The sequence below is a fragment of the Symphalangus syndactylus genome, chromosome 4 (genome assembly GCF_028878055.3).
Source record: "Symphalangus syndactylus isolate Jambi chromosome 4, NHGRI_mSymSyn1-v2.1_pri, whole genome shotgun sequence".
NCBI lineage: Eukaryota > Metazoa > Chordata > Mammalia > Primates > Hylobatidae > Symphalangus > Symphalangus syndactylus.
Window position 1 is genome coordinate 159,187,244 of NC_072426.2, and position 14,203 is coordinate 159,201,446.

General features: G+C 42.5%; 1 protein-coding gene across 6 annotated transcripts in view; it reads left to right on the top strand.

Annotated features, from left to right (window-relative positions):
• Positions 1–3,328: 3,328 nt before the first annotated feature.
• The window catches only part of TLR3 (toll like receptor 3), a 137,624-nt gene continuing 126,749 nt past the window's right edge, over positions 3,329–14,203 (top strand). Inside the window, exons 1-2 of one of the 6 annotated variants that reach the window (XM_055276640.2) lie at positions 3,356–3,406; positions 13,100–13,215. The gene's annotated coding sequence lies outside the window, so the exon portion shown is untranslated. Of the gene's footprint in view, positions 3,507–12,554; positions 12,651–13,041; positions 13,216–14,203 lie in introns of those variants that run through there. The other 5 variants (XM_055276636.2, XM_055276638.2, XM_055276637.2 and 2 more) reach the window with 5 other exon arrangements.

A 14,203-nucleotide genomic window follows, 5' to 3' on the forward strand; every position in this document is an offset into this window, starting at 1 on the left:
GTGTGTGTGTATACATGCACACCATATTTTCTGTGTCCATTCATCTGTTGATGAACACCCAGGTTGATTCTGTATCTGGACTATTGTGAACAGTGCTGCGATAAACATGGGGATGCAGGTATCTCTTATTATACTGATTTCTGCCAGGTGTGGTGGCTCATACCTGGAATCCTGGCACTTTGGGAGGCTGAGGTGGGTGGATCACTTGAGGTCAGGCATTTGAGACTAGCCTGACCAACATGGTGAAACCCTATCTCTGATAGAATTACAAAAATTAGCCGGGCATGGTGGTACATGCCTGTAATCCCAGCTACACAGGAGGCTGTGATAGGAAAATCCCTTGAACCTAGGAGGCGGAGGTTGCAGAGAGTTGAGATCTCACTACTGCACTCACACTCCAGCCTGGGCAACAAAAGTGAAACTCCGTCTCAAAAAAAAAAATATATATATACTGATTTCCTTTCCTGTGGATCTATGCCCAGCAATGGGATTGCTAGATCATATGGTAGGTCAATCTGTAGCTGTTTGAGGAAACTTTAAATTATTCTTTGTAGTGGCTGTACTAGTTTACATTCCCACCAACAGTATATAAGAGTCCCCTTTAACCCTCAGCAGTATTTGTTGTTTTTTGTCTTTTTGAAAATTGCCGTTCTAACTGGAGTGAGATGATACCTCATTGTGGTTTTGATTTGCATTTCCCTGATGATTAATGATGTTGTGGATTTTTTCATATACTTATTGGCCATTATGTGTCTTCTTTAAATAAATTTCACGAGCCCAGGAAGTGAAGGTTGCAGTGAGCCAAAATCATGCCACTGCATTGCAGCCCGGGCAACAGAGACAGACCTTGTGTCAAAAAAAAGAAAAGAGAGAGAAATGTCTATTCATATCATTGTCCACTTTTTAATGACATTATTTGTGTTGTTTTAAACTGCTGAGTTGTTTGAGCTCCTTGTATAGTTTGAATATTAGTCCCTTATCAGATGAATAGTTCACAAATATTTTCTTCCATTCAGCAGGTTGTCTCTTCACTCTGTTGATTGTTTTCTTTGATGTGTGGAAGCTTTTGAGTTTAATATAGTCCTCTTTGTCTATTTTTGTTTTTATTGCCTGTGCTTTGGAGGTCTTAGCCATAAAATTTTTGCCTAAACCAATGTCATGCAATGTTTCCTCTATGCTTTCTTCTAGTAGTTTTACAATTTCAGGTCAGCCATTCTAGCATTTAATCCATTTTGAGATGATATTTTGTATATAATGAGATATATGGGTCTAGCTTCATTCTTGTGTGTGTGGATATCCAGTTTTCCCAACATTATTTATTAAAGAGACTGTCCTTTCCCCAATATATGTTCTTGACACTTTTGTCAAACATCAGTTGGCTGTAAATACCTGAATTTATTGCTGGATCCTCTATTTTATTCTGCTGATCTATGTGTCTGTTTTTATACCAGCACCGTGCTGTTTTAGTTACTACAGCTTTGTAGTATATTTTGAAATCTGGTAGTGTGATGCCTCCAGCTGTGTTCTTTTTGCTCGGAATTGCATTGGCTCTTAGGGATTCTTTGTGGTTCCATATGAATATTAGGATTATTTTTTCTCTTTTTGTGATGAATATTATTGGTAGGGATTTCATTCAATCTGTAGATTGCTTTGGGTATAGTCATTTTAACAATATTCATACTTTCAGTTGATGAACATGGGCTGTCTTTCCAGTTTTTGTGTCCTCTTCAATTTCTTTCATTAGTATTTTATAGTTTTCCTTGTAGAGATCTTTCACCTCCTTGGTTAAATTTATTCCTAAGTATTTTATTATGTTGGTAGCTATTGTAAATAGGATTACTTTCTTTTTTTTTTTTTTTTTTTTTAGGATTACTTTCTTGATTTCCTTTCAGCTAATTCATCATTGGTGTACAGAAACACTGCCAATTTTTGGTATGTTGATTTTGTATCCTGCAACTTTACTGAATGTTTATGAGTTCTAAGAGTTTTATGGTGGAGTTTAGGTTTTTCCAAATGTAAAATCACGTTGTCTGCAGAAAGGGACAATTTGACTTCCTCCATCCTAATTTAGATGACTTTATTTCTTTTACTTGCCTAATAGCTCTGGCTGGGACTTCCAGTATTATGTTGAATAAGTATGGTGAGAGTGGGCATTCATGTCTTATTCCACTTTAGTATGTTGTTCGCTGAGGTTTTGTCATATACAGCCATTACTATGTTGAGATACGTTTCTTCTATACCTAATTTTTTAAGAATTTTTATCCTGAAAGGTTGTTGAATTTTATCAAATCCTTATTCTGTGTCTATTGAGATGATCATGTGGTTTTGTCGTTTATTCTGTTGATGTCATGTATCATAACACACTCTTATTTAGTAAGAATGAGATCATGAGTCTATCTGATTTTAGAGCCACATTCTCTGAGCTGACAGCATAACTGTTTAGTACATGAAAAATAAGAATTCAGACAAACTGATTGCTCATAAACATGAGATTTTATGTTCTAAATTTTTTTCTGTTATGTTAATGTTGGAGGAGTTTTCAGGTTTCAGAATCTTGGCCATTCACATTTCATGTTATCAGAATAAACAAACTCCATAGAAACTTTAGGGCTGAATCATATTTCACATAATGTCACCAACCCAATCAACATCTGAATGCATGTTTTAATGTCTAAGTTTTCTTGCAATGGCTTCTATTTAAAATTTACAAAGCTGTTTTATTTCTACTGACATGTAAAACTCTAGGCTCTGTTTCTCAACCACTTCCTTCATGCCCACAAAAATCTGAGATTTTTTTTCTTTATTCTCTAGGTTCTAGGTCAGTTAATGCTTTCAGACATCCAATTGAATATACTGACTTTTTTGCATAATCATTCATATCATGGTAATATTGGCTTTGCCCTATAAAATCTGCCTTATGTATAACTCTGTATAAAACAAAATCATATACAATGATTTATGAAACATTTTAGATTTTTCATTAAGTTTAAAGTAGCAAACTAGTATGATTAACTGTGGGTAAAGCAAGACTAAATCCAATCACCCTAAACAGACTAACTTCTCAATGATTGAAAAAAAAGATTCAATTTGTATTGAGAAGATCTGTTCTTTTGTTGCCCCATTCCATCACTTCCTTTGATAACAGCATCTTTATTTTCTTCAGCAAGCCATAGTGTTCCTCTTCACTTCCAGACCATGTGGTTTTGGGGGTGCTGATGCTGACTCCAGGCTCTGGTTAATCCTGGTCTGAACCACTGGCATATCCCAGAACTCTGGCTTCGGTGATTGGTTTAAGGATGGTCACATGACCCAAGGTGTTCAGGGGACAGTTGACCGCAGGACGTTAGTTGAACCATTGAGAAAACAATGAGCTTCCTTTCCTACCAGGCTGCTAAGCTGCTATAAGGTGAGCTTGGGAAAGTGAAAAACTTCTTGCCACCATGTCGGGAACCTGTCCTAGAGTGAAGTTCACATCTTGAAAACCAGAGCTAAGACATAAAGACGAGGTCTGTACAACAGCATTTGATTTGGGAATCTGGGACTTTTCAAATAATGTGAGGCAACATGTTCCTTTTTTAGTTGGCTGGTTTGTTATAGCAATTTTTAATGGGATTTCTGTCCCTTGCAACCAGAATAATTGTGATCAACATCACAGTCTTTTAAGAGATCTGAAGGAAACTACATTCCTCAGAGTCCTTAAGCATAGATCAAATAACAACATAAAGAAAATTAGAGTAATTTAAATTGCTGCTTTGTGCTTTAATCTATCTGAAATGTCCTTGACCCAGCCTGCTAAGATAATGTTGTCAATTATCCTGACATTCATCTTTGATGAAATAAAGATGCTTTTCTTCAGAACCTCACTTTAGCCCAGAAGCAAGCTGACAAGCTTCAAGGAAACTTAAATTGGCATTAAATTTCAGGTGCTTGTAACTCACGTGACTGTATCCCAGGGCTTGGAGTCTGACATGCGTGCGTTTCCTCCTCCAGCCATGCCGGGCTGCACCCCATTGCCTGCATGTGGCATCCCCTTCCCACTTACTGACCTTCACACACATGGTTCCGTCCACCAAGAATGCTCTTTGCTCTTCTTTGGATCTAATTAACTTCTATTTATTCTTCACATTTCAGTTCCAAAAAACATTGCTGGCCTCTGGATTTAATGAGGTCCTCTGTTAGCAATCGAATGCCTAGTATGTCTTCTTAGCACTGTGCCTATTCATAATTAATTTGTAGTTATTCATTTAATGTTTGTCTTCTCTGAAGGAAACTGCATTCCTCAGAGTCCATGGGGAATTTGCTTACTACTGCCTTCCAGCACCCCGCCCAATTCCTGGACACAGAAAATACTCAGTAATAATTTCCCTGTAACATACACAGCCTAGGGTCACCGTCTTTATTCCAAAGACTTATTCTACTCTGCAGCCCTGACTTAGCTCAGCCTATTGCTGCTCCAGTACACGTATTGGACAGGGAGCTGGACACCTTCTTTTTGCTCCTTTCTAATTGATGTTTCCTTGCTTCTGGGATCTCTCCAAACTCTCTTTTCCCAAGATATTCACTGCTCATTTAATGCACTGTAAATGATAGCTGTATTTTGAGGTGCATACCTATATGACGCATTACTGAGTAGATATAGTGATTTTTTGTCATGATTCTGTATTTTTATTTATTTACTTATTTTTTTTTTGAGATGGAGTCTTGCTCTTGTCACCCAGGCTGGAGTGCAGTGGCGCAACCTTGGCTCACTACAACCTCCGCCTCCGAGGTTCAAGCGATTCTCCTGCCTCAGCCTCCTGAGTAGCTGGGGATATAGGTGCCTGCCACCACACCCAGCTAATTTTTTTTTTTTTTTTTTTTTTTTGAGATGGAGTCTCACTCTGTCGCCCAGGCTGGAGTGCAGTGGCGCAATCTCGGCTCACTGCAAGCTCCGCCTCCCGGGTTCACGCCATTCTCCTGCCTCAGCCTCTCCGAGTAGCTGGGACTACAGGCGCCTGCCACCACGCCTGGCTAATTTTTTGTATTTTTAGTAGAGACGGGGTTTCACCGTGGTCTCGATCTCCTGCCCTCGTGAACCGCCTGCCTCGGCCTCCCAAAGTGCTGGGATTACAAGCGTGAGCCACCGCGCCCGGCCTAATTTTTGTATTTTTAATAGAGACAGGGCTTCACCATGTTGGCCAGGCTGGTCTCAAACTCCTGACCTCAGGTGATCCACCCACCTCAGCCTCCCAAAATGCTGGGGTTACAGATATGAGCCACTGCACCTGGTGGAATTTCATATTTTCTTATGCATAACAATGATCTCTATTAGAATCCTGGTTTGGGGACGTCAAATGATATTTAGGTGCCCTTAGTACTTTAGCAGATTGTGGTGTGCCCTGACCTAGGAACAGCACTTTCTTCCTTCCAAGAGTAGTGCAGTCATGGTATCAGGGTGAGACAGGCTAGACTGTAGCCTGGCCCCCAGAGGACCAGAGCAGCTGCTCACAGAATCCAGGGTGGACAGTGTGGCCTGATCCATCTGGGCTCCATGAAGATCATCAAGGGAGAAGGTTCCCCACTGTGCCTTCCATCACAAACCTGAGAATGGCCTCTCCACTGATATTTCAGCTTCAAATACATATAAAATGAATATATTTAATTTATACTCTACAATCTATGAATAAATTTTCTCCTGATTCTTCCCCAAATATTTAGCCATTTTTTTAAATGCTAAAATGATGCCATAATAAAGAAATATAAGAATAGGCCAGGCGCAATGGCTGACGCCTGTAATCCCGGCACTCTGGGAGGCTGGCAGGGGCACATTGCCTGAGGTCAGGAGTTCGAGACCAGCCTGCCCAACGTGGTGAAACCCCGTCTCTACTAAAAATTCAAAAATTAGCTGGGCGTGGTGGCGGGCGCCTGTAATCCCAGCTACTCAGGAGACTGAGGTAGGAGCACTGCTTGAACCCAGGAGACAGAGGTTGTAGTGAGCCGAGATCGCACCACTGCACTCCAGCCTGGGGTACAAAGCAAGACTCCGTCTCGAAAAAAAAAAAAAGAAAAGAATAAAAGTTAGAAAACTTCAAACCATCCAGATTGCAGTCTCATTTTACCCATGTAACTTAGGTAATACCGGCTATCTCTTCAATTTTCCAATCTTTAAATTGTGGGAAACCATACTGGGCTTTTATGTATAATAGCTAATTGCAAGCCTAAACGTCTATACTAAATAATAAAGATAAACGGTGGTTTCCTACCTCCTCCATAGGCGCGCCCACAAACTATCCCGACAATGTATTTTATGTCGAAATCATGCCAGTGCTTATATCCCTTCCCCGATCCATTGCAATGCAGTCTGTCGCTTGCAGCACACTGATGACGTAAGAATCTATTTCTGAGCATCTCTTGCAGAGTCCTCATAAAAAATGGCCGCCACTTTGGGGATGACTTTCCCATTTAACTCTTCTTAAAATACTCTGAGTTTCTTCTAATGATTTTAAAGCATCGATATTTAGAAATAAAAATTTTCAAGATGACTTCTGGAATTTTCTTCCTTTTGTAAGAGCAATTTTAAAAGATACCATTTCAATTCCATATTAGACATTCTGCCGCTTCCAATGCAACATCTGGGTTTGTGTGTGTGATCAAGAATGACAGCTGACATGTCACTGCACTGATTTTGACGTTCATGAATACAGAAATCATCACAGACTCGGACAATGTATCTTGGGTGGTAGCGGTATGATCTGTAACATTCACCTATGCGTGTTTTTACCACTTTTTAAAAAATGTAAATAAAGTGAATAACAAGGGAGGTAGATTATGATTTTTAAAAATCTAATGGGAGCATAATAAAACACTCTGAACTTTATTTTTTTCTTTACCATTTTCACCACTACCTACTAGGCTTAAAACTATTCTCCACTCTATGTGGAAGATAACGTTTATACCCACAACCTTGAAAGAACTTCTCCCCAATCAGCTGACTAATTATAATTTACCTAATGCATTAATGTGGCATGTGTAACCTGTGACGTGTAAGTAGAATTAAGGCAGTGGAACTTTAAGAAGTTAACAGATCTGCAAACTTTGCCCCAGGCTTTTGCAATCAGAAACTCAGGGTTTGCTGGAGATCTACAAAGGATTTTGACATAGCCTCAGGTGAGAACCATGAAAATGAGTTCTGTTATGGAGGAATGTGGTAAATGTCCTACACGGGTTAGCTTCATCATGCGCCCCAGAGCTGACCTGAGCTGTCCGGTGGGTACCTAGTTCAACAGCAGCCCAGGCCTGTGGTTGCAGCCCTGCATGCACCCTGCATTACCTGAGCACTTTCAAACACTGCTGGGCACAGCCCTACCGTAGACCATGTGTACACACCACAGTTCCTGGTCTTCACCGCGCATCAGAATGGTCTGCAGAGAGTTTAAAAACAACAGGTGTGTGAGACCCACTGCTTGGAGACTGTGTTTCACATGGTCACGGGCGAGGTCCAGGTGTTCATATATTTTGGAAACCAGGTGGGTGGTTTCAATGAGCAGCCATCAAGTAACACTGGTGTGTGTCCGTGTGTGCACACACACGCATAGGCAGTATAAACACGTATGTTAACATGGGCTCCACTGCAGCCTCGGCTGAGCGTTAAACACGGACCTACCTGTGTGACTGGCTTACTGATGAGGCCACCGGAGTTCTGTTCACGTAAAGGAGCCCAGTGTGAGGGAAGAAGGACTCAGGCAGCTGAAGCCGCTGTGAACAAAGCCTTCGTCGTGGGGGTGGGAGGCGTCGTGCGCCTGAGTGCAGCAAGGCGCCCGCCTTTCAGCTCCGTCCCCACCCCACATCCACAGGCTTGGTCCTGGGAGACGGACAGCTTTAAAGAAAAAAGAAAAAATCCCAGCGACTTGAGATTGCACTAGCCAACAGAAAGGAACACAGAACCACGAAAGCGACATGCTCCTCACTTCTCCACGGATGACCTTTTATTTGCTTTTGTGGGATGAGGCCGTCAGTGCCTTGCAGCGAGTCTGGGGTGGGGAGAAAGGGTCACAGCTCCTGGCACATGGTAGAATTAGTGAAATGTGTCAGGTGGAGGTCTGCAGGCATCTGACTGGACAGTGAAACCCACTGCTCCCCTCGTCCCTTTCTCTGTCACACACACACACCTAGTGACCTTCAAAAGTGTCTCCGGAGAATTTGGCAGGATGCTCGTGTCCTGTGCCGGTGACAGCGCTGTTATCACTGTTAGTGTGACCCTATCTGTTTCTCAGGCTCGTAAGGTGACCAGGAGGAACACACACACACACACACACACACACACGTGGCCACCGTCCCACGGGAAAGTGAGGACAGGTTCACACTCTGGGGACATGGGAAGCAAAATATCACAGTGGAAGCTGCCCCCCAAGCGGAAGACGCTAGACACCCAGTTCACCCGTCCCTTCTGCAACCACAAGAAGTCTAATGATGGGGAAATGGAACCAGCCCACACACCAACACTGGAGTCACATCTTGCACTTGTGTAAACACACAACCAAGCTGCAAGTTACATGGATTTGTTTCTGGCGTTGACCAAAATCCCCCGTCTCTAGGAACTGGTGAACACAGTATCTGGGATGATATTTCTGACCCTATATTTCTGACCTATGTATTTGTTTCTTCGTGTTTCTGTTTTTAAAAATTCTTTGTCTCTTCCAATGAGTTTATAATGGGCTAGCCACTTTCTGGATAAAGGGCATTTATTACATCTATAGAAAAACCTGGTTTCTCTGTCTACAGATAGTAAGTCACATCTCAAGCAGTGAATGTCTCCTTACGAATTTGCCTCTAGCCAGTTATGTGTGATGCTGAAACTGAAGATCTGTCACCCTCTAGAACATCTACAGGATGAATGCCCCCCACAGTGGCTAGTCAGCCAGAATTGTCTCCTCCCCACGTGAACGGTGGCCAGGCACAAACAGCTGGCAATGGCCCCAAGTTGTGGTGAGAAGAAAGTCACTGTTTAATGCTTTCTGAAAATTTCCCTCTCACTTTGCAGAAGATGATGACTTGTTACTTCCTAAATTTCACAGTTGGGAACCCTGGTTTTCCCATACAGGTTTTGCTGTTTAACTCTCCAGGCTGTAAATGCAGAGAAAGGAGTCAGAATTAAATGAGTGCCTCCTGTGGGATATTTTAGAAAGAATTCAATGAATTCAATTCCATAAGAAAGTCTGCAGTTTTATCATTTAAATCATCAAGTCTATAAATTAACAAATTTGGGATTAAACACTCCAGGTATATGATGTGGTGGGGAACTTGTTTTCCAAGCCCTCTGAGAAAGACATGCCAAATGCTTAATTTTTTTAGCATGAGATTTTCTTTATTAAAGGAAACCAAATTAAACACTTTCAGAAAATAATCTGGAACAACAAAGAAAACTGATTTACTTTGTGTTTCCCTACTGTTTTCTGCAATCGCTTGCCCTGCTAAAAGGGACAGACAGTGCTTTTATCAGAGTTTGTGAAAAGGATGCACTATCTGTTCAAGTTTTAAGGCCCACTATTATTTCCACTATTATTTTAATGATCCACAAAGTTGATATGGATTCCACACAGATTAACCAACACCTTCCTCACTATTTCATCCTAATGTCACATGTAAACATTCATGTGAATCCAACCAACTGATCAAATGTAAGAACTTGACGTTCTTTAATTTTGTTTTGCTTTCCTCAGATTCATTCTTCTGAGAATCTAGGGACATAGAATATGCTAGTTTGGATGGCTGTGGATTTGATTAATTTAAAGATTCAAAATAAAAGAAGACCTAATAAATATTTTATTTTCTTCTTATACACACACAACCCTTTTACTCGGTTTTTTATTGTGCACAAAGACATAAGGAACAGATGAAATGATATGTAGGACCCTCCTAACACTGGGTGCTGCTGATTTTATGAAATGTATCATTGATCACTGATCATAATCAGGTGCACAATTCTACCCTAATTGGAAATGAAGAACAGAGCACTCAGCCAATAAAAATTTGAGAGCACATTATTTAAACGCATAAAATACCTAGAATTTTTGCTCTTCAATTATTAATAAAGAAATGTCATGATATTCAAATGATAAGAGATTTCTTTGAAAAGTTTTTTTTGTTTTTTTTTTTTAGAGATGGAGTTTCCTGTTCCCCGAGCTGGAGTGCAGTGATGCGATCTCGGCTCACTGCAACCTCCACCTTCTGAGTTCAAGTGATTCTCCTGCCTCAGCCTCCTGAGTAGCTGGGATTACAGATGCCCGCCACCAAGCCTGGCTAATTTTTTGTATTTTTAGTAGAGACAGGGTTTCACCATGTTGGTCTCGAACTCCTGACCTCAGGTGACCCACCCACCTTGGCTTCCCAAAGTGCTGGGATTACAGGCATGAGCCACTGCATCTGGCCTGAAAAAGTTTTAAACCCACTAATCCCAGATATATAATTTGGTCCGTGCATGTGTCCTGTTATTTGAAGTTTGATCCATCACAGTAGGGATGACAATTATTAATGTTACATTAAATTCATGGAAATATCAGAAAAAGCAATGCTTGGAAGCCAGTTGTTCTGTGAGTTTGTGTCTTTCCTCTCTGTCTCTGCATGCGATCTCACAGCCCATGTTAAATGGATGTCACCCTTTCTCCTCCTTAGATTCGACCTGCTTACCCTGGGCTAACGGAGCCACAGAATGGCCAGTGTGGGAACTGTGTGACTCAGTCTGGGTCCCATCTCCTCCCTATCCCCTCAGATCACACGTAGTCCTGTTTCAATCACTGTTCGGGAACAGCTCTGTTAATTTCACTACAGAATTCTTCTTTCTCACAGTTACTCACTCACTCAGTAGCATTTACTGAGTATCTCCTGCATCCTGGGCACTTCTCCACTCCAATGTAGTGAGTCAAATGACAGCTATCCCTGCCCGCAGGCACTTGCATTCCAGAGAGCGGAGGCAAAGAATACAAAACTAAAAATATAGAAGATGATGTGCCACACGTTGGAAAGTGACACGTACTCTGGAGGTGAGTAAAACATGAAGACAGAAGTATGACTACAGTGAGATAATTTTACCCTCAAAATCTGGACATTTGTAAAAGAGAGAGGATAAGAAATAAATGGCAAAATGTCACATTCACAGCAAGACCTTTCCTGGTTCAATTCATTTATTTTTTTACTTAAGTTTTAATTTTTTTTTTTTTTTTTTTGAGATGGAGCCTTGCTCTGTCTCCCAGGCTGGAGTGCAGTGGCATGATCTCTGTTCACTGCAACCTCCACCTCCCGGGTTCAAGCGATTCTCCTACCTCAGCCTCTTGAGTAGCTGGGATTACAGGCATGCACCACCATGCCCTACTAATTTTGTATTTTTAGTAGAAACGGGGTTTCACCATGTTGGCCAGGCTGGTCTTGAACTCCTGACCTCATGATCCACCTGCCTCAGTCTCCCAAAGTGCTGGGATTACAGGTGTGAGCCACTATACCCGGCCTAAGTTTTAATTTTTAAAAAATTTTTATTTAATTTTTTTTGAGATGGGAGTCTTGCTCTGTTGTCCAGGCTGGAGTGCAGTGGTGCAATCTCAGCTCACTGCAATGTCCTCCTTCTAGGTTCTAGTGATTCTCGTGCCTCAGCCTCCCAAGTACCTGGGATTACAGACGTGCGCCACCATGCTAAGGGGCCACTGCTGATTCTCCTGTAACAAAAGACAGGTTAACAAGAGAAAAGCACACAGATTTGTTTAATCAAAGTTTTACATGCCATGGGAGACTTTGGAAATGAAGACCCCAAGACCCAAAGACCCAAAGACCCCAAGACCCCAAAACCCAAGGGAAAACTGCCCATTTCTGTGCTTAGATTTGATAAAGAGTGGTAGCCCTGTGGAGCTGTGACTGGACACAGAGGGAGCGATGGAAAGTGACAGACGGAGGGGAACCCAGCCGGGCCTGTCTGTCCAGGTTCCTCTTGGCCTCCCTGTGTGGTGTTCCTTCTTTCCGGGTGTAGGGCAGGGCCCCTTCTGGAATGAGGGTCTTATAACCTACTTTCAGGCAAGTAAGTCAGAGAACTTCTTTATGGCCAGCTCTTACTCAGAAAGGCAGGGAAAGTTCGAGTAGTGATTCTAGTTTCTAATGGCTGGCTTTGGGGAAAGAGATTCTAGTTTCCGTGACCTGCTTTAGGGAAGAGGATTTCTCGTTTCTATGACTCACTTCTTTGGGGAATGAGAGGCGAGAGACAGGAAGGCAGGAGGAGGTCAGAGACTTGGTTCTGAGGCTGCTTCTGAGGCTTCCAATGCCCTTTAGTTCAAAGTACTCAGCAGGTCAAGGCCATACTTGGGGTGTCCTTTTTGGAGCCATGACTTATGACTTAAAGCAAGACGAACTCTTTTGCTATTATGTAGCAGAATCAAGACGAACTCTTTTGCTATTATGTAGCAGAATCGGAATGAAACCCCGCCTGCAGAATTCAGAGTCGCATGTGCTCCACTGTTATGCTATCCCAGTCTATGCAGTTGAGTGGATAAAATGAAATGGCTTCATGGTGCTTATCCCGTAGGAAGCAACCCATACATGACAGATACTGCTGTTATAACTCAGCACCATCCATTCAGTCATCCTGTGGTCTTCATCTTTTGAAGCCTCATTTTCTCATCTGTAGAATTTGCGTGAGTATTAAGAAGATGTCTGAGGATGCCAGGTGCTAGAGCTGCAGAGAGAACCTGCAGAGAGAAAGGGTGTTGGTTGTGTTGGTTATTAGGGTGTCTCAGGCCATCGTTCAGCCCCCCGACCTCTTCCCTCAAGCTGAGCCCTGGGGAAGGGAGTAGAGGGCCATGAACAGGTCAGGTTTGGGGCCCGCCCTATGACCTCCACATCTCTCTTCTTCTTTCCTCTTCTCCAAATTTTAGAATGTGCATCCTTTCAAATCTTTTTTGTTGTTATTGTAGTTGTTTGTTCATATGCCAGTACCGCAGCTACAGAGGCCCTGAAATGCCAAAAATTAACTTCTTTTCTTCCCTATACTGTTTTAAAGCACAGGTTTTGTTATAATTTTGATAGGGCAAGACCGGTAGATAGGAGACGACTACCACTGAAAAAAAAAGTCTCATGCTCACAGATGCCAAGAGGAGTGAGCGCCACACCCTGTGGCCACACGGGAAGCAGCCGGGTCAGGCAGGAGGCAGAGTGAGCAGGGGGAGAACCCGGGGGAGAGGATTCTGTGGGAAGGAGCAGGTAAGGCAGGGTGAGCAGGCTCGGGGTGGAGAGTTTGAATAATTTCAGCAGGCCCTGGGCATAGGGCCTGTCCTAACTGTCTGGTACCACCTGGTTTGGGGTGATCAGGGCAGGGGGAGTCATGCCCCCGAATTTGAGATCCCCAATAGAGGAGGTGGTTAGGGGTGTGGGCTTTGGATTGGTTCATTTGCATTTGAAAGGCTCTCACTAGAGGCGGAGGTCCCTCACTAGCTCTAGGAATTGGCTAACTACAGACAGTAGTAGGCTGACTAATCGCCAGTCCCCCCAGGCTCAGCCAGACCCCAGATGTCAGACCATGAACATACATAAAAGAAAAAGACATGGTTAGACACATGCATTCTGCAGGGTCAAATAACACTTTGGCAATGGAAAATTAAGATCTAGTCTCCCAGTTGGGAAAAAAAAAGGAGATATCAAGAACAGTTACTATTGCAAAGTGTTATCCCGCTAAACACCCTCTATCTCTCTGTGTTTTGTAGCATGAAGCTTTGTTATCGTGACGTCACATGCTATCCGTGGGGTTTTGTTGCTGTTACGGGGGTCCCCTTAACATGCTGTTCTGCATTTGTAAAAGTGTCTTTGGTTTGGAAGCTGACACCACCGAAAGAGAACTGCAGTGCAAATGCTGTTGAAATCCTCCACTGATTATCCTAGAAGCTCAGCTAGTTTCAGGGCCTTCCATGACTCCAATTCCGAAGGACTTCACGTCAAAACATTCTTTGCTTATTTTGCTACCCCCCAAAATTGCATTTATCCCTTCTCTGCAGATTTTAACGGCTGGTGAGCTACCCTAGGCTCTGGTGGCACCCTCTGTAAACGACCCTTGACCTTCCGCTTTCCTGAACTGATGAAAACATAGCTGTGTTAGCTCAAATAAATATTTCCTAACTGCCTACTTTGGGGAAAATGCTGTGTGAAATGCTCGACGGATTTATTTATTCAACACCTGTTTATGAAGTGTTGATTA